We start from the raw sequence: 21,540 nt of genomic DNA on the forward strand, positions 1-21,540 counted from the left end.
GAATTTGTCGAATATTCGACCTGTTTTGACATTCGAATATTCGGCCGCTCAGGTTTCGAATATTCGAATATTTTTTATTAAATTATTACTATAAAAAAATCTATGTCATCCGCTGTAGTTACAGTTTCTGTGTGTTTTCCGGGTATTTACAGTGAATGAGGAACGGTAGGTACCCAAATACGAAGGAAATAATATTTTTACTGTATTCCTCTCGATAGACTTCGTGAATACAGTGAAACCTAACTCAATTTAAAAGAAAACTAAATCAAAAAGTATGTTATTTTTACGGTGCGTAAGCTTTAAGTTAAAGGGTCATTCTGTTTATTCAGTACATACAAGCGTACGTTAAGCGAATTTTTGAAGTCTAAACCTTGCCACTTATCGCAATTCTCAAATTTAATCATACCAAACCTGCCCAACTTGGTAATCTAACCATGCACCTTTAGCTGACGAATAATCCACCCAGTACTCAACTAACTTTGTCCCTTAAATATTCCAATATTATTACCTACTAAAAAAAATATCTTACATACCTAGGTGTTTGGATGGTTAAAGTTATATTATTTCACACAACGACGCATTTATAATAAGTTTTATCTAGAAATATTAAATACGTCTAATTTTGGCGTTTTACTTGTTTTTATAAATGTGTCTGTGTGTGTGTGTATAGTAGGATGATGAAATCTAGTCAATTAAGTGGATTTCTGCCAAATATCCTTAGTTTTAGCAATATGTGAAAAAAGCTTATGAATAAAACGATAATAAACCGATTTTTCGTTCCTTTTCTTATTTTTTATAATATTCGAATAATTATTCGAATACGTCGTCAGAAAAAGTCGAATATTCGAATATCTGAAAGTTTCGAATATTTGCAAGCCCTATACGTAATGTTTACATATTTTAAACAATAGTGGCGGAGCGCTGAGTTTCGAGTCATTTACTTGCGGAGACAATAGGTATCTTGATTAACTATCCTTCTAAAAAGGGTGAATTTTGTAGGATTTATCTTCAGCTTGCCTGCTCATAATAATAACAGCTACCTCCCAGTCACCCAACCATTGTAAGATCAGGTTTAAAAAACAATGCTGGAAACAGTGGTCCCTACTAAACTTAAGTGTGACCAAACTCAAGTTATTCTCTGTGATATGAAACGTCGTGATTTAACTTTAAAATACCTTTGAGAGGGCTGATGTTTACGATATCGCGAAATTTGCATGTAGGAACTCGTCATTATCATGCACTCAAATATTGATGTTTTGATAAAAGATAACGGTAAGACGGTGTGGGATATATAAATACATTTACATAGATAGAGCGCATATACACTCGAGGTAATCTGATTATTTGATTAAGCTCACAATCTCTGGATTGAGTTCAGATGATATTTGGACAACTTGAAGAGATCTTCGAACCCTTTATTTGCTTTTAGTACGTACATACGTCTGGAAAACGGAATACGTAATAAACTATGTAATCACGTTCTTTATACTGACGTTTGCAAGTTAAATTTGTAGAGAAGATATCAAAGTGATGAAAGCTAGATTGAAAGATAGTTGTTATTGCCTAGTCCAAATTAAAGTTAAACAAAAAGAGTAGGTCAAAACGAAAACAAAGTTTTGGAAAACCAGAAAAAGGGTTGACGAGACAGGTAGCCGACACGGACATTGATGAGGCGCTCAGAAACAACCTAAATAAAGCAGGCTAGCCGCGGGGAGTAGCCGTCTCGACGGACGCAAACCCACACACGTGCCTCGCACATACCGATGCTCCCATACATTCACACCACACGCACACAGGCACTCCCCAGACGAAAATAAAATCCACTCGTATGCGCCATGCAAATAGGAAGGTGGCTCGTGCACGCGAGCCGGCCGAATGAACGAACAGATCCTTACGTTTCGTGGCACTGTCGCAAGACGGTCACGGGCGCAGCATCGCAGGCCACGGGTCACAGCAACGTTCACTAGCCGCCGGTCTCATCCGAGTCAGGCGCCAATCACTCCAAACAGGTTTCGTTCCCGACGGAAAAATACACCGGTGACGTCTACTAACATTCGGCACTCGCGGCGACGCGGGTTTCACTGCGGTCACTGGGCAGGAAAATCAACGAGCGGAGATTAGCATGAATGATATCATACAGTCGAGATGTTTACGTGGAGCGTCCGTTGTCGGCGCAGGTCGCGACGCGACTGGCGTCGGCAGGCGGCACTACGGCGGAGCCCCGTGCGTAGTGAGTGGCCATGAGACGCGGGGACGAGGAAACCCGGCGCGAGTACGCCTGGCCGCGGCAAGGGCCGCGGGCCGGGCGGGGGCGCGGATTAATCACGTAGTAAGTGTTCCCCCCGCCTCCCGCGACCCGCGGCGCCGCCAGAACCAGAACCTGCACGATACATAAATAAATACTAATGCAATACGGACGAGCGCTCGTGGTGCCAGACTGAAACCGGACACTTCTCGGGGCGAAATGAATTCCTATGTGAGCATTGCCACTGAATCTTGGCTGCTCCGCCACTCCTGTCGTGTTAAGCCTTTTAAGTCCGTAAAACATGCGATTGAAATTGTGCAACGATTGTTAGAGCTTCCTAAAAGCGGTTGGAAGCCTGGTATTACACGTAGTTAAGATATTTAAGATTATGTTTATGAATCCATACTGTATTTTTATTACTTCAAGTATCTTATTAAAAAACGGGATTTTAGTACGATGTATTTCTTACCTGACCTTTCTATCAACAGGGTAAGTACATTTCGACATGACTCTACTCTATGTAAGACATAATATTACTTTTATTAATCTAGATACCCGTCTTTCCTTGATGGATAGTTACAAACGTACCTTTACCAAGTAAAAAAGGATTAACCACTTTAATTTCATATCTGAGACTACTGTGACTCTACGTCAAATTGTAAAGGTGAAAATGATTGATCTCGAGGCGGAACACGTAGTAATCGTAACCGGTCCTATTGATGTGCACTGTGCAGCCAAACAACATGATAGACGTTCTGGAAAGGCTCTCGGACCGGTTTATGAGAGCATGTTGTCATTTCTAGCAATGCTGTGCCGGGTCTACACGCTTTGCCAAACTCTCATACTCATAATCTTTATTGCATATCACATTATATCTTAACCTATTGCATAGAATTGTGTACAACATGTGACACCCTGTAGGGGCTGTAGGGCACAGCAAACAGTTTATACTCTACCAAGTCTACCATTTCCTTGCCACTTCTGCAATAAACTGCTAACAAATTACATTAGTTTGTAAAACTGCTAGAGATTTCAATACCCGATCTCCAGTCTTTGTTTAATAAAGATTATCCAAAATGAACTTGGGACGTATTCAGGATCGTACACTATGATATTAGCAATTTGATACACCATTCATTCATACCAATTGAACTATGTATTACAAACCGAAAGGTATGGCTTGTACCAAAGTAATATCGGTATAGCGTGAGTGTGAAGGCAGCTTTACGAGTTCGACTGCATAATTCTATAGATTGTGGGTAGGTGTGGTGAGTCTGTACCCCTGCAGGCTTTGTGGCTTCGGCTCAATGAGCTTTGAGCTGAGACGTGACCGAAATGTATTGTCTATGGCGCCATTATGGTAATGTTACACGTTAGATGGCCATTTATAGATCATCAAAGATGTTTAAACTGTTTTAGTATTCTTAGCGTCTAGTTTTTAAAAGCGTCTATCCATTTTCACGTGATTCTAAACAACAAAGCGTTATATTGCCTACATCTTCACTAATCGGACAGAAGCCATATTTATTCAATTAAATATCCCTGGAGACGTCGAAATTAGGGAGAGATGTGATAACGAAGTCAATCATAAGAAGCTTTGTTATATTTTTATGGCTTATTCTCATGTCTCTACAGTGGTATTTAGAATCAGAGTAAAGCGTCGATTACAGTATTGTATGTAATTACTACGAGTATTATCTTATACCTTAAAACGAGCAATTCTTGTTTATTTATTTATATTTCGGACCTCGGAAACGGCTCTAACGATTTCGATTAAATTTCCTATTTGAGGGTTTTCGGGGGCGAAAAATCGATCTAGCTTGGTCTTATCTCTGGGAAAACGCTCATTTTTGAGTTTTTATATGTTTTCCGAGCAAAGCTCTGTCTCCCAGATATTGTGATTTAAAACATGATTTTTACAAATTAAAATAACATGTATTTCATGGCTTTACTATATAAATAAAGATCTTTACGTATCTCTACATTCCTTTCCATAATTCTTTTGAATAGAGGTTTTTTCAACCTTATTAGCAGAATATCGCTAAAGGTTGAAAAACATCGTTTTACTACAATGTTATTTTACTATATCTTCTTTAACTAGCATATCACTCCTCATTTAAATGTGAATAAACAGAAATATTGCACATGATACCTAAATAAAAGATAAAATCTGATTTATGCCGTCTAAATTATATAGGGTACAGGTATGACGAAGCTCGTTATGAAAATCGTCAGGTGACAAGCAAAACTCACTAATTAGAATTACCACCACAAGTTCATAGCCATAGTGAACCATATTAGTACTAAAAGGAGGTTGATTTTTATTTAAATATTTTTTTGTAATTAGTGAGTTTTGCTTGTCACCTGACGAAATGCAAATAAGTTTCGACTAGCAGAAGGCTTGAAGCTTATTTACACATATCATAGATATCCCAATATTAATTTGAAAATAATCCAAGCCATCTCGTAGTGGCACAGAATAAATAATAGTACTAGGTACAGAAGACTCACTCTTTAACAAAATGCGTCTGTTACGATCAGCACAGATATGGCCGCTAGGTGGCGACAGCGCCACGCGCAGCTTATGGCTAGCCACCAAAATTGGTGTGGAACGGATGTACTTTTAGCTACCTGTAGCAAAGCGACGAAATCGCGGAGTGAGCCACGCCTGGTAGTGGTCAAGACAGGATATCAATAAGAGTACTGCGAAAGTGCAATAAAGTAGAGATGTGACCGCAATTTCGATCACCGTTTGAGGAAAACGATAAAACTTATTGTGGCCCAATCCAGGTTGCCTTGGCAATATAATTATGACGGCAGATAAAAAGCTTGGAGCTTATATAAGCTAAAAAATATGTTTAGCGGGCAGTTCCTTTCCCATTAACACAGTTTTATAGAAAAAATTACAATGTTACTCTAATACAAAGGAGTTGATAAAAACGGCCACAATTTGTCTAAACAAAACAATTTACTATATAACCTGTAGACGTACTCTGTAAATTCACACTAAACTTGGCCCCACCTACATTCTAGTTTTATAGTTAAAGTAGGTATGTGAAGTTGTGAACATTATTTATTTGTCACCAAAAGCATCAGACTTCCATCAAAATAATAGGTAACGCTAACGTGTCAAATGCTAGACCATGTATAAAACATTTCTTTTCTGAAGTCTACAACATGTACATAGATAGGTAGCACAAGAATATTTGTTCAACGAAAACGGCGCCAATTTTTCCCCAATGTTTTTCTAAATTCATCTTCAAAAGTAGTACTTTTCAATTCATTGTCGTTTATCTTTCACGCTTTGTTCGGCTTACAACGATAAGTAGCGATTGTCTAATCCGTGTCTCAAAGCGTTCTCAGTAAATATCAATAAGCAGTAATGATTGAGTGGGCGGCTGCTTTAAGGTGACGGTAGAGGTGGGTAAATTTTCAGATTCTGTCAATTTACCCCATTTCACACACAAGCGCACTTCACGCACACTACCTCACTTTACTGGGACAGGTCACTGACCCATCAAGTTTTTTTTTAAGATAGCGTTTTGAGTTTAGTGGCCTCCTTTTAGGAAAAGCGTTCCATTGAAAGAAGAAAGAGAAACAATACATTTAATCTTGCTTTCCTTGTCTGTTCATGTCACACGTAACGTATTTAAATTCTAATAATTCATTTGGTTGTTGACAATTTTCTACATTATGGCTTTGTCGAGATACGCGTTTTCTAAAGTTAAACCGAATAAAACCAGATGTCATTAAGTCAGATGTAACATTTTATTTACTACTCTATACGACTTTTCATAAGGCTCAAAATCAATTAAATGAGAATTTTAATAAATAAAGTTCCGGCAGGGTGCAAAATTTAATTAAGGCGGACAAAATAAAATTTGAAAATATATGGAAACAGTGTTGGCTAATGTACCCCTAATATCTTTACCGATTTACTTTTATGTGGTATATTCGCCTTTTGTTTCACTATTAAATTAATACAATTAAAATAAAAAATATTATACCGGTATTCCACCGGTATTATTTCAGTGCTGAAGCGATTATCTTCGATCGTAGCCTTGATAATGTAGGTGTTGATAGTTACTTACGGCGGTAGGAGCGGCAATGAACCCCGTGCAGAGTAGAACGTGAGGTGCGGTGGGATAAGTGCATATATCTACTTATAATTCTTTAGCTGGTTGGTAACCCTCTATATTTTATTTTTTGTTTTACTGTTATTAGGTTAAGGGAGTTTTAGGGAGTGAAAAAAAAATGATTTTCGTTTTATGCGCTCGCGTGATTGCCGATGGATTATAATTAGACAAAAGAACTTGTTTTCCACGCATTGAATGTAGATCCCTATGACACTTCCTCCAAGTCTTCTCCAATAATGTTTATACCGTATTTTAATTACCTACCTTAAATGTTACATTTCTAAATTTTTTTTTGTGCTATACATACTTCAAAAAAATCGCTGGAGGCCTAGCGGTAATAGCGTGCGAATTGCAATTCCGGCTCGTACCAATGAGTTTTTCGGAACTTACGTACGAAATATCATTTGATATTTACCAGTCGCTTTTCGGTGAAGGAAAACATCGTGAGAAAACCGGACTAATCCCAATAAGAGCCTAGTTTACCCCCTATGGGTTGGAAGGTCAGATGGCAGTCGCTTTCATAAAAATTAGTGCCCACGCCAATTTATGGGATTAATTACCAAGCGGACCCCAGGCTCCCATGAGCCGTGTCAAAATGCCGGGACAACGCGAGGAAGATGATGATTATGTGACACATACTTCCAAAAAAATCTACAAATATTTTACGTGACAACTGCTTATAAGTAAATATTATGTAGGTACACTTATAAAGTATAAAGTAGAAAATATCTTATAGGTACATAATATAAAAACCGATCATGTACGAGTAGGATTCACTATGGGTTCTACAGTTACACATTTTTATTGCATATTTTTTGTTTAAGACCAACTCACCTATTATAGGACATAGGTCTTCCATTAATCTTTTGGCGTTGAACTATTTTTTGTATATGTATTTATGTAATACAATTCTGAGTTAGGTTATGGTACATTTTTGCTCACCTACTTATAATTATGTATTATATCTGATATGTCACATGATACCAAAAATCGCCGCAAAGTTAAAAGTTCATTTATTTACGTTACTCATCTTCGGATCACCGACTTACTACTTCCTTACTTGACATATGTGTACTAAATTTCAATTGAACTAGTCCAGTAGTTACGGTAAAAATTGGCTTTAACAAAATGGCAGACACACGAGTGATCTTATAAGGGAGATTATTTTCCTTGAGTGAATGGTATGCATTTACCCCAATGCACCTCACGTTCCACGCGGCGCGGCGTAATCTGGCCCCTATTTCACCACGGTGACAGGTACGACAAAAACATCACTGTTATTGACGCCATAGGCATCCATGGACTACAGTTACCGCTAACACTGATTTAAACTTTCACGATTTTTACACATTATTAAATTGTACAACGGAACCGCAAAACGTTCAAGCGGATAAACAAGACCAAGTGCGGGTAGTTCGAAAAACTCGCGCGGTTAGAAGATGATGTCAACTTAAGCCAGTCTTCTCTGAGACCACGGGGACAACGCCGTCCTCGAAACGTCGGAGGTAAATCTTAAAACTTAGATACGCGATTAAGTCCCGTTGTACAATTTAATAATACAGTTACCGCTTACCATCGGGCGGGCCGTATTCGTGTTTGCCACCGTCATTGTACCTATTATTAAAAAAAAACTTTATTATATCGGATAAAACAGACATTTCTCTCGCGAAAAAATCTTGTGACAATTGTCACAAGATTTTTCAAATAATTTTCGGTAAGTCTTGACAGGAAATGAGTTCTGTGTCGCAATTTCGATACAGTTGCCGTGTTTCTTGTGACAATTGTCATTAGCTTCGCAAAATAAGAATTTTTTAGTGGCAATATAATGGAGTTTATTTATTTATTAAAATGTTGGTGGCAAACAAGCACATCGCCCGTCCGATGGTAAGCGGTTACCGTAGCCTATGGAGGCCTGTGACGTCAGCAACAGTGATGTCGACAACTGTCGCACCTGTCACCGTGGTCGTGGTGAAATAGGGGCCAGTAAGTACCTAATAATCGCAGTGGTCTTAACTGTCACAGACCCTACTGGCGCGTAAGTCCTTTATGACAATTTCTGCCTATTTTAAATTGTTCAAAAAAAAAAGAAACCGAATAATTATATCGGACTACCGAATTTTCACGAGAATCAGTTGAGAAATGTGATATGCAAAGGAGAAGAATTCGGACATACGAAAGCATTTTTGCCCAAGTTGAAACGGAGACCTTCGCCAACGCTCGGTCAATGATGGTTTAGGTACAGCTAGCTGCAGAGAAAAGGTACCACCCCTGCATACAATTATCTATCTGGTCGTACCTTTTCTCTGCAGCTGACTGTACACCTATAAAAATGGTTGTCCCTGCTGTAATTTTATACCGGTACCGTACTTTGTATTTCAACCGGTATAGTTTTACCTTCAAAACGAACCGGTATTGATAAATAATAACGGTACCATACCGCTTATACCGTAAAGAAAGCATGATGCAGTCTCTGCTTTGCACAATTATTGTGTGGTAGATATGAGCGCCGATAGGCATATAGCCGGCGGCGGCGCGCCGGTCAAAATTGGTCGGCGGCGGCGGCGAATCGGCGGCGTGGCCTTGAAACACCTTCGATTAATGAAAATAGAATTCAAACCAACATTTTACCGAAAAAACATGTTTTTGCTGTAAGAAAGTTATGAAATAAATGCATTTTTTATTTTCAAGGATTATTTATTGAATAATGGTAAAAAAAAAATTGATATCGTATAAACTGTGGATGCGGAGGCGGTCTTAATCTTGACGAGGCTCTGGTCGGAAGATCTTAGCGATCTTTTGTGCTAAGTTAAAAATTGTGGATTGACTGTATCAGGGAAACGTCGACTGTCGACAAGCAGTCCAAAGAAAATCGAGCTCCGTCATTAACCAATATCGATTCAACAAAACCGATTTATGTTAAAAAGTGAGGCCCAACGCCGAGCTCCATGTAACACCGAAGACTTGATTTCGACGCCTCCCAATGCGAGGCCAGAGGATGAGCTGCAGGTAAGCATACAGCTAAGAATCGAACGCCAAGTGTAAGCTTGGCTGACGGCCGAACGCCTGGAGCGCCGATTGCGGCGCGCTTCTGTGCGAGGCCGAGCTGCAAGAGAGCAGAGCGAGGGCGCAGGCCGATAAAGACTGAAGCCATAGTGTTAAAGATCTGGAGCTTTTCTGCGGGCGCATTCGTGCGACGCCAAAGGCCGAGCTACAATGGAGCTAAGATCGGATAAGGACCAATGCTCAAGCGTTTTAAAACAGGCCGAAAGTTGAGCTCCAAACAGGGCCAAAAACTTGCAGGTTCAGATAGCGGCTTAATTCCATGCGAGCCATGCAAGGCCAAAGATTGAGCTCCGAGAGAGCAAAGCTTGAAATTTGAACAGTGGCCAAGTTTAATTGAGACCCGATTTCGACGCCCTTCCGTGCGAAGCCAACGGACGGACATTTGGACGTGGAAATGCTTAATATCTCAAAATTAACCCCATTTAATACCTTTTAAAGACGTTTAACCATGCTTGCAATGGTTAAATTCGCGGTAAATGACGGATGGTTAGCTGGCAAAATTAGTTATGCATTGGGATCGGTAATCCAAAGATGTGGGTTCGAGTCTCACGTTAGCCAGAGTTGATCACAGTTAATTTTTTCATTGTGATTGACATATGTCTAGTTTATATATACAATCTATAAATTGTAATGTGGAACGTTCCACAATAAAAATGGAAGGAAATCAGTATGTTTATTACAAGCATATTGATGTTAAAATTGATATTAAATAATTTCGTTTTCCCAAGACTAGTAGCGCGGTTACTAGATATATAAGTTTGCATTTGCCTTCGATATTTTTTAATTATATGGGCCTAAAATACCTTTTGAATGCCTATAAACTATTCGAAGTGGCGCCGTTAATGATCTAAACTCGATTAAAAATATATTATCTGATTCCGAAAGTAGTAGTAACTACCAAGGTCACGCCGATGCCACGCCGATAGCGCAGCGTCGGCGGCGGCGGCGCGAAAATTTTGTCGGCGGCGGCGGCGCGCCGGCGCGGCGCTCATATCTATTGTGTGGACAAAATTCTTATAATCACCGAAACATACATACCTACGCACATAATGTCATTGAAATAAAACATTGTTATTTTATAGTAAATTTATATAATACTCGATATATACACATAACAATAACCAGACCGCAGCGGTATTAGCCTGTAAGCTTCATCTCTTGTCTCCAAATCCGCAAAAACTAGTTAGTACTAAATGCTGGTCTTGTCTCTTGGTTGTTTTTTGATTATTGAGAACAGCACGTAATCGCACACATATAGACGGAACGAACGGCAACAAAGTAGATGTAGACACTAAGACTTTCAGGTATTAAACGAATTACGCTTCGTATTAATAGGTAAGTAATATTTAAATGAATATATAATATTCTCTAACGTAAATACAAGATTACAATTGACATCAAATGTCATTGACGTACAGAAGTCATATACTTTTTTTTAATGACGCAAAATTGATACCAGCATAATGAAAATCAATCCCAATCAGTAAAACGAGTCTTTAAACTTTTTTCATTTTAAGCGGGTTTTGAAGGAACAAGTTACTTAAATTCAATTGTAATCGTATTGTTTTAGGATAGTTTACTGCTGTTTTCGATCGTTACGACCTGTAAATAACAACAAATCAAATTTTAAATAAATTTATTTACCCTATTTTTTGAAATACAATTTATCTACTGGTATACATTTTCGTATGCGTATATGATGAAATGTCTAAATAATGTCAAAAACGAGCTACGACGACGTACACGTCTACTTCGATCCAAGGCCAGCGGCCATCTGACTCGAAGAAGAATTTTGAGTGATGTCGTCAATGTATGGAAATTGTACGAAAGTTTACATTTGGGATTGAATTTCTGTGTTGTATTTGTGAGTAAAAATATAAGTAGATAATAATTTGCTAGTTTAGTTATCTAGCTTTCAAAATCACACAACAACTCAATTACTGTTAAAGGCAAAACTGTAATGCGTGTTGCTCAAACGGAACTCCATATTTTGATTTTTGGATACTTTTAGTGTCGATTTGTAGAGAATTACAGCAAATAAAAAATATTATGCCGTGAAGAGCCGGTACACGGCTTCTTCGTGAACAAATTTACGTATAATTTAATGCAGATATTAAACATTTCTTGAACAAATTGATTGCACAAAGTGAGCTCTAAATCGAAAACGTCATATACCGTCCCCTTAACGTAATCCGGGCTTTTGTTCGAGAAACGGTTCCTTAAGTTAATAAGCTCACAGGTATAATAAAATATGTAGATGTACCTAGTGTTATTTACATTATTGATGTTGTAAGGTTACAATAGTAATAATTTTTTTATACAAATTTTAATTAAGCAACGCTCCATTGTTTGTCAGTTAGATTGTTTATTTATTCCCAATGCCCGGGACCGGGAACGGGAATATTCTCAGCACATCACTAGAATAGAACCGCCAGAGAGCTTAAGAGCCAACAGGAGTGGTCATTTCTCCATACAAACGTACTCGACTGTTTCCTCCGTGGGTTTTGAAGCTAGAGCAATAATTTTTTCAACACAGATTAATATTGTCAATATCTGTGTCGGACCGTTTTGCTTTTTTTGATATTTTTGTTTTTTAAGGCGCTAGAGCTCTTCAAAAATGGCCAAAATGGCCTAATTGACTATGCCGCAATGAGAGGCGTGCTATTCAAAACTGACATCAATTAGTCAAAAAAGCAAAACGGTCCGACACAGATACTGTCATAATCATTTAGATTTCCAAATTTGGTTACGATTGGTTAAGTTTTGGAGGAGGAAACAGTCGAGTACGAAACCTCGATTTTTGATATTTTTACGCAGGATTTTTCGCCTTGTCCTTATCGCACTAGTGTTAGGAGCCGCTTCCGTTAGCCAGACAGGTATATTTACCTAAAATATTTAAATCTTAGTTCCTGTTGGCTCTTAACTCGCCCATTCAGAACCTTTGTACAAGTAATATACACGATTTCGATAACGCTAAAACACCATGAATCAATAAAGTGCAACAAAATGTAATGCAATGCGATTTGTTTTGCGTATGTTCGAAAACATTGGAATTATTGTCGTTGATCGTAATCCAAAACGTAACCAATACCTATGATAATAATATCAAATTAGGAACAATAACGTGCTATATAGACAAATATATCTGATCGCCTCTAGCTCTTTATTTTACTTAGAGGTGCATTAAAAGGTGGGTCGCGAAGTTGGAATCTCGACACAATGCGAATTTTAATTCGTTTGTGGTGATCGTTCCGACTGAACATCTAGCGACCTTCACCAAGGAGGAGTTTTGGCCGAAGGGTGTCAAGTTTCGGCGGTTCCGCGGCCGGTTCCCTGACACTGCGGGGTTGCGTAATGCATCGCAATCATAATGTGTTTTTTAGTGTTTAGTTATATTTTTATAATATGTATGCTAGTTTTAAGGTATTTATGTATGGGCCACTAGTTGCCTGAAATAAACTATTTCATTTCATTTCATTTTCATTTCATTTCATTTCATTTCATTAAAGACCTATTCGTGTAGGTAATTAATATACCTCTGCGATATTTTTTCAAGACACAACTTACATTTTATACTCATGTAGGTACTACCTATTTCGTGCGCTTTCGTAAATGCGTACACCAAAATTGGAAAGCAATAACAGTAACTCATGTTCTCACACAATAATAGTGCTCAAATAAAAGCCAATGATAATGACAAACATTAAAATAAATGAATTTCCGAACGCAGTTGAACTCCGAGGGCCGACGGTCGATTCGCTGCGCATCGCTCGCGCAGGAAAGATTTAAACGAGTTTTGTACAAACGTGTTTGAAAAGGAAAACTATTTAAAACGAGCCCGCAAGTAGTGGAAATCCTGTTTACAGATAGTAATTTAATTAATGTTGTCTTGTATTGTAACAGAAGAACAGCAGAAATGTAGGAAGTTTTGCAGACAAAATAATTGGCGGAGAAATAAGCACGAGTTGATTGACTAGTCACTAGGTGGACTTATTGTTAGAATTATCAATTTCCGCATCTTTGCAATTATTTACAGGTTAAACTTATTTGAGATCGTAGTCGTTTTTAGGGTTCCGTACCCAAAGGGTAAAAAACGGGACCCTATTACTAAGACTTCGCTGTCCGTCCGTCCGTCCGTCCATCCGTCCGTCCGTCCGTTCGTCCGTCCGTTCGTCCGTCCGTCCGTCCGTCCGTCCGTCCGTCTGTCACCAGGCTGTATCTGACGAACCGTGATAGCTAGACAGTTGAAATTTTCACAGATGATGTATTTCTGTTGCCGCTATAACAACAAATACTAAAAACAGAATAAAATAAAGATTTAAGTGGGGCTCCCATACAACAAACGTGATTTTTGACCGAAGTTAAGCAACGTCGGGCGGGGTCAGTACTTGGATGGGTGACCGTTTTTTTGCTTGTTTTGCTCTATTTTTTGTTGATGGTGCGGAACCCTCCGTGCGCGAGTCCGACTCGCACTTGGCCGGTTTTTTTTAATACGTCAGAGGTCTTTTAAATGCAGAAAATGCATGACGAGCCCTACATACATGTTAAACTAACGTATAAAATAAATGATTCAGAGGAACACGCGAATTTAGAGAGAACTTATTTACCAATTCAGATAGATGTTTTTTAATACTTTCATATGAAGTAGTACTTTTACTAATACCTTTTGTATATACAGGTATTGTCAATACTTACGATTTTTACAGTAATGCCTAATTCTAGTGATAATTATCTTCTGCAAATCTGCATTTGTAGAGAAGCTTAATTAAAAATAGCACATCATTCGTCAGCATTGCATTTCACCAGAACAGTAAATGACTCGGAAATCACGGCATGAAGCTTAGCCATACATTACCCAAGAAGAGCTACAATTATGTGGTGCGAGTACGAGCTTTGTTTTATGGCGGCGTAACGCACATAGTGACAATGCCGTGTAGTGGCCGGGGCGGTCGAGTGCGTGCGCCCTGACGCGTGACGGTCGGTGCCACAGACTGATCTGTGAACTGAGCATGGCCACTGCTTTGTTACAATAAGGGGAAATTCCAGCTAGTACACTCTAAAGCAATGAAAACAGGTTATGGAATTTTCTTACAAAGTTACCCGTAGGGATTTGTTGTTGAGTGTGTATCTTACGGCTCGAGATCCACTTAGAATCTGTTTACTTTTCCAAGAATCGAAATATTCGTATTAGCCGAAACACCATCTCGAATTTTCCTCTAAAAAAATATATGATTAAATTCTGTAGATCTGATGAAATGTCGAGACTTAAACCTGATATTTCTTATATTTTCTCAATGTAAGTCAGTTTCGTACGGTATCAGACCATTGTGTTTGTGAAGAATGCTGCCATAATAATTTATAGTTGGGAATCTTCCTCGTAAATTTGCGGTCGAATGCCTATATACCTATGGTTGGTTGCTATGGCGCATGATTTTTCATTATTAGTGCGGAAGCTTAACAATAGTAAATATTTGTTTTCACATCTATATAGGTAGGTACTCTTAACCCTTTGTGCTTAAACGGTTGTGATAAATATGAGAATACTAAATAACATTCAGACTAAAACTGAGAGCCAAGGACTTCGGTGTCTTTCGGAAATTTCATTTACAATCCGTGCTATAATATTTATTGCAATCACAAGATTTCCAGTCCATCCAGTCCCTTGGCCTAGCGCACCGTCTACTGCACAGTTCAACCGAAAGATATTATAATATTTATGTTAGTAATATTTATTTAGAGAGCGTTAGGGCCACCCCACATCTAGCGTCTTTCGAGCGTCGACGTCTACAACTCTATGGCTGCTGCTCGACGCAACGTCGACGCAACTGCGCAGCGACGTCATTTTCCATAGCGCTGACCAGACGCCGACGCTCGAAAGACGCTAGATGTGGGGTGGCCCTTAGCTACAGTTTGTTGACTCGCCTAATCCCGAGCCTCAGACGTCTGCCATCCCACGCCGCGCTCTTTTCTGCTTAATAATTACCCTCCAATTACTCCTTCACGATTTGCCTTTTACCTTTGTGAAATACTCGTATTTCAGATATTGTAATATGATCGTAAATTTTTACAAAAGCTTATTTTTGGATGATTATGAAATGAAATTGTGAGAGTCAATAGTAATGACTTGCAAAAAATTACAAACGAAGGTGTTTTTGAAGAGGGTGAAATTTGCGATTTTAACAGACTATTGATTGCCGTTTTCGAGAACGTTCTCTGTTTACTATGAGAAATGGGAAATATTCTCGAGTGAGAACTTTTTCCATATAAAACGGAGAACGATTTCGAGAAAGGCATGTCTCTAGATTTTACATATAATTAACATGTACCTATTATTTAATTCTGCTTGTTCTGCCGATGTTGTTATTTGATTGCGAATTTCCGCATAGGCAATTTACCACACAGCATTTGGACATTGAAATATACAGAGTCGTAAAAGCAAAAATACATATCGTTGCTATCCGACGCTTCCTCCGCGGTTTGTTCGGTACGTTTAATCACCGCACTACATTCAGAAGGCAAATTTGACTTGTTTTATTGACAATACGATGTATGCCACCACATACGATGTTTGTGAAAGGCTAGTCAGAGTCACCCAGGAATAGGCATACGATTTTAGGATTATGAGAATTACCAAGTGATAATTAGTCAGTGGATATTTATTTCACTATCTTTTAAACGTAAAGAATCTGTTTTTGTATTTATTTCAATGTAGGTAAACATATAATAGAATTCTTCACTGTAAAAGTAACAAATTATATATGGTGGCCATCTCAAGGGCTGCCAAATACAACGTGGAAATATGTACGTCCCTTTTATGTGCCACAGCATAAAATATGCATAGTACCTACCATTTGGCTTTCCCAAGTGTAAGTGAACATATTTGGCTTCCCAAAGTGCAAGTGAACGTCCTTATTGCTGCAATTAAAATAACTAGTAATGAGTGGTGCATTCCTAGTCGTGATCTCGACGCGGTGATATAGTGCCCGTGCGCGTACGCACCATGAGACGACCGTATTAGTGCCATATTGACCATAGACTATTTCTTAAAGGTCAGCAACGCGCATCTGACACCTCTGGAGTTGCAGGCATCCATTGGCTACGGTAACCGCTTGCCTTAGTGCCATTGATTATTTTTCGCCATCGGGATCGGCAACGCATCTATGTCACCTCTTGAATTGCTGGCGTCTATGCTGCTATCGGGTGGGCCGTATTCTTGTTTGCCACCGACGTGGAATAAAAAGAAGTTGCCTCGTATTATGAATGTACGTTCAGTATGTGTCTTATTGGTTAAGCTAAGGACAGGCTGCATATTCATATCAGAGAGGTTAGACGTTAGACAAATAACGCAAAATAATATTCAGAGAAAATCTACTTATATACTTTGAAATTGTGATGTTTTTCTATAACTTTTGAAAAGGTGAAGATTACTATCCTTTGTATATCAGGAGTTGTATGACTTGTAACGAAATCCTATCTAAATTTAAACAAGATAAGATTGTTTATAGAAGTATTTGCTTAATTGTTATTTATTCAGCGACTGAGTAATTTTCTTACTCCGCTGCAAATATTCCATATGTATTTACATTTATTAATGTGTTTAATAAAGATAATAACCGACGATACAGAATAGAAAATTATCATAGCATGTTGCGACACAAATATTGTATTTGAAGTAGTCAATAGAATCGCATACCACTAGCTTGAGTCATAGTTAATTCAAAACCGACCGCATTACACACTATTTACCTAATTTAGTTTTCCGTAGGTAAATAACAAATAAATGCTTATACGAAACTGAGCGTTATTTTAGAGCGTTCCATTTTAACCGCGTCACACCTGATTTTATAAATTCAAAATATCTCTTAACGAAAATACTACGTGTATTTACAAAGTTTATTAATAAGTTCTTTCAAGATTCGCGTCATTCCTTTAGAAATCAACAGCGGGCGAGGGCGTGGGCGTACGCGTGCTTTTTAAATCATTTTCATAGATACACATTTTGGTTTGCGTAGAAAGAGTCATATTTTTTGCCAAAGAAAAATAATGATTGTGTAGAATAGAAGCATTAGGTTAACCACTGCATATAATTCTATTATCCAAATTGGTTTATATCAATAAAAAGTTATCTACGCGATGTATGTATATGTCCCTATAGTTAACAATCTTGGTCGAAGTAAAATGTCAGATAGGGGTAAAAATCCTAATGACTGATCTGAGACGGAGGGAGAAAAAATGTATGTCCTCCTCGTAATACCATTGCGCTTTCATCTCCGTCTTGCGACAAACACATGCAATTTTAGGCCCCTTCTCGTACTTGATGATATTAAATATACATATAAATGAATATGAACATCAGCAAAATGTACTGTGACAGAATGGGTATTTGCATTTTACTATTTGGGTGGCCCGCTATGGACTTTGAAGCATGCGTTTCTTAACCAATAAGTTGACTATGAAAGCGTAACTGATTATGAATTTAAATTTGTAATAGGTAAGGCACTGAACACACTTTACGCAGTGTGTTCAGTGCCTTAGCACTAGTAAAATAGTGAAACATCCAGCCCGACAGGGCAGTGAACGTAGTGTGCACGTAAACAGCGCGCCTCGTTCCTAATGAGCTGGCACGTCGCTTTGAACTCGAACCTATTTCAGTCAAAGAACAATGTTTGCTTTGTCGTTCTGGGAAAAATAAATCTTCACACGCCAATGCACCGGGCTGCTTACTATGGAACGATCTACAACCCGGATAGGTTTTGCAGCGTTACCGCTAATTGTAACGGATTTAGGAGATCTCTTTAGGAGAGAGAACAGCTTGGCAGCGCGGCCGTCGTCCCCACATTGAGAATAGACACGGAATTCAATTTGACTTGTGAAAGTAACATAAGGGACGTTACCGCTTCTTATAAAAAGCCACAATGTCACGACCAAAGTGTCAAACTTGTAGTTCGGCATGTCGCCTTTCATTATTTGACATTGCGGCCGTGACATCGCCACCTATCACCACGATTTGGTAGCCATATCAGTATCACCCTTCGTCACCTTGTCGAGTTGATTTAGGCCTCTGCTTTGTAATGTTATGAACAGAGATCGGCGGAGGTGAGCTATTTACCTTATAATTTGACATGTCTTACGTCATATCATAAGGAAAATAGCTCACCCCCGCCGATCTCTGGTTATGAATCGTATAAGTAGAGGATTTGACGATTTTTTCTCTTTGACCACCATATTGTTAATCTAATGTGTGATCGCCTTTGACATTGCAGTACTAGCTACTCCATGAAATCGCATTCGCGTGAACTTACATGTCTAAAGAGAGGATAAGAATTTTCAACTGCGCTCGATAGCCCCTCGACTCGAGCTCGACTATATATGTAAAAGTAAAACAGTATTTATTTCTTTTTGGCTGGATTATGTTTGGGTCGTGCCAGACGGTAAGTAGTGGATTCGCAATGACAGCAATTTATGTGGCCGGTAAATAGAAGCTAGACGATGATGCGTAGGTTCCGTCCGAAATAGCCGGAGCCGCCAGACGCGTCCGCTCGTCCGTTAATCCTATCGCTTGCCCAGCTTTAAAGCCACTTAGAACCAGTTAAACTACGCCCTCGAGGTTTATAACTATCGTATGTTTTTGGGCGATCATATTTGTACTGGCTAGCCTCAGATAAAGGCTTGCTTTGGCTGGTTTGCAATCGGAATCGAGCCCAGCGCGCGCCGTCGTCCGCTCTGATAAATTATATCACGATCTCGTATTAATAATATCCACTTCACTCTTACATAAGGCTAGTGCTAAATTACATGGAAACAAATAGGCGATGTGTCATGTGAGTCTTGACTTTCGGAACGTAGCAATTTATGATTGTAAAAGAGATTTTTACCAGGAAGTTTCTAAGGAAATGAGATAAACATTAATAGTGCCTAACATAACATAACATAACATACAGGTAAATGTGCAGTATGTATATACCTACGTAATATCAAAGATCTAAACTGTGTACTTAAATTAAATCTTACTGTTTATGCAAATACTATTCAGTTATGTAAGATAATTGCTATGAAGTGCATAGTTTTAAACTGCTACTTATCACAATAAATGTTTAAAATACCCGTCCTGAGCTTGAGTCCATTAGATACTAACCAAAACGTAAAATATTCCCAACTACCAGAAACTTTTTAAAGAGGTTTTCTAAACGGAATGGTTGCCAACGGGTTTACACGGCTGAAAACTCCCGAAGAACACTAAGAATAAATAAAAGAAAATACTACACTCACTTTCTAGGGCTTGATTTTCGACTATAAATTTAACTTGTCAAAATTATATCGCGATTAAATTTATTGCTCGCGATTAGGTCCGATGTACTCTAGAGCGCAGCAGCGCATGCAAGCCTACCATGCCTTCATATTAAATTGGACGTACATTGGTATTAAATCTTCGTTCCTAACCACAGGCCGTCTTGTCACGCTGACTAACGGGATGTTGTCTGTTTAAGTTCTTAACCTCGTATATCACTGGATTTTATGACGACAATAACAACCTTATCCCGCATGTAATTAAGACCAAAGCCATAGCAACGTTTAGAGGTGAGACACGAGGCCGGGAAGGCAATCGATTTGTATTGTATATGGGCACAAACGCTACAATTACAATTTGAAATTTACTACTTTACTTGACAGGTGTTTGGCAATTCAAATGTTTTATCTCAAGCTACGTGAAGTGAATACTAAACTAGTATGTGTGAAAACATGTAAACGCACTCTCGTAGTTAACGGCTACGGTATTTAAATAAAATGTAAATATGTACGTAGTATTAGGTAAATGGTAATTAAATGAAAAAAAACTTGGTTTTTTTTTACAAATAAGGACGTCAGTATGGACTTTAGTACGAGTAGGTACCTACATTTTTTGTTTATACAAAAATAAATTACCTAAAAATTATGAAGAAAATAAAAACTGGATCTATTGTATTAAGTATTATCTGTTATTAGAGAAGCTAAAAAGATTCTCTACAGCAACTACTAATTCATTTGGTTTTTCTTACTCCCGTCACGATTGATTGAGACAAAATTTAAAATAATTTTTGTTATTTATAACCCTAAATTTTCGTGTTCATCTTTCTTTAAAAACGGTAATGGTCTAATGGTATATGAAAACAAGCTCCTACAATTATTAATTTTAAATCAATATAACAATATCTGACAATACCTACGAGCATATCGTGTATTTTACTGAAAGTTGCCGTCAATAGAACTTGCAAACTATGTAAACAAACAATGTAACTTTGTTTTGTGACTGTTTCTCCTTGAATTTTCACACTACCCCATCAAACACAATTCAAACTACACACATATACACTATTGAAACGGTCCGTTCCGTAAAATACATAAATTTATATATAACTGTATCTTGGATATTTAATTAAAAGTTGTCAATAGATAGTTAACGATACCCGACTTAAGTTTGTGTTCGTAATTTCTAACGTGTATTCTATTTACCTATACAGTGTAATATTTTGCTATTTCGAGACCTTTATATTTTTGTTAATTAGCATTATATATGTGGAAGCTTGTAATTTGCATTTAGCGGATAAGTCTATCAACCTATGTATATTAGGCAGTAAGCATCCCGAATAAAATAAAATAAAATAAAATAAAATAAAATGGTTTCATAAGTTAGGTTATTAGGACCTGATGGAATGACGTTTTTGTTTCTTTTAAATTCTACAATTGTCTATGATGGGTAGTGTTGTGACTAAAGTTTGTGATATGAATAAATCCGTTACACACTACCCAACTCACGCTCTGTACCTACCGCCGCGGTTGTAAAATACATCAATACATTATTCTTAAGTACCAATTTGTCTTCTGATCGTGATTAAACAAATTTAAAATAAGTAACTAATTGTTTTTTAATTTTGGTATTTTATTACTCGATATGGTTTGACATTAGTAAAGTAGTAAGTCCCCTCTCCGAAGCTTTTTATTGCCGTATTAGAGACCATATTCTCAAAGCTAAAATGGCAAGAAGAGGGAATAAAAATAAACAGCAGATACCTTAGCCATCTCATCTCTGATAAGGGCCGACTTGTCCAGCGGGTGAAC

General features: G+C 38.1%; 1 protein-coding gene across 1 annotated transcript in view; it reads right to left on the bottom strand.

Moving 5' to 3' along the window:
- Positions 1 to 2,447, bottom strand: part of LOC134651975 (ataxin-1-like) — a 31,216-nt gene extending 28,769 nt beyond the window's left edge. The window contains exon 1 of the mRNA XM_063507121.1: positions 1,896 to 2,447. The gene's annotated coding sequence lies outside the window, so the exon portion shown is untranslated. The remainder of the gene's footprint in view (positions 1 to 1,895) is intronic.
- Positions 2,448 to 21,540: the final 19,093 nt, after the last annotated feature.

This window comes from Cydia amplana, chromosome 11 (genome assembly GCF_948474715.1).
Source record: "Cydia amplana chromosome 11, ilCydAmpl1.1, whole genome shotgun sequence".
NCBI lineage: Eukaryota > Metazoa > Arthropoda > Insecta > Lepidoptera > Tortricidae > Cydia > Cydia amplana.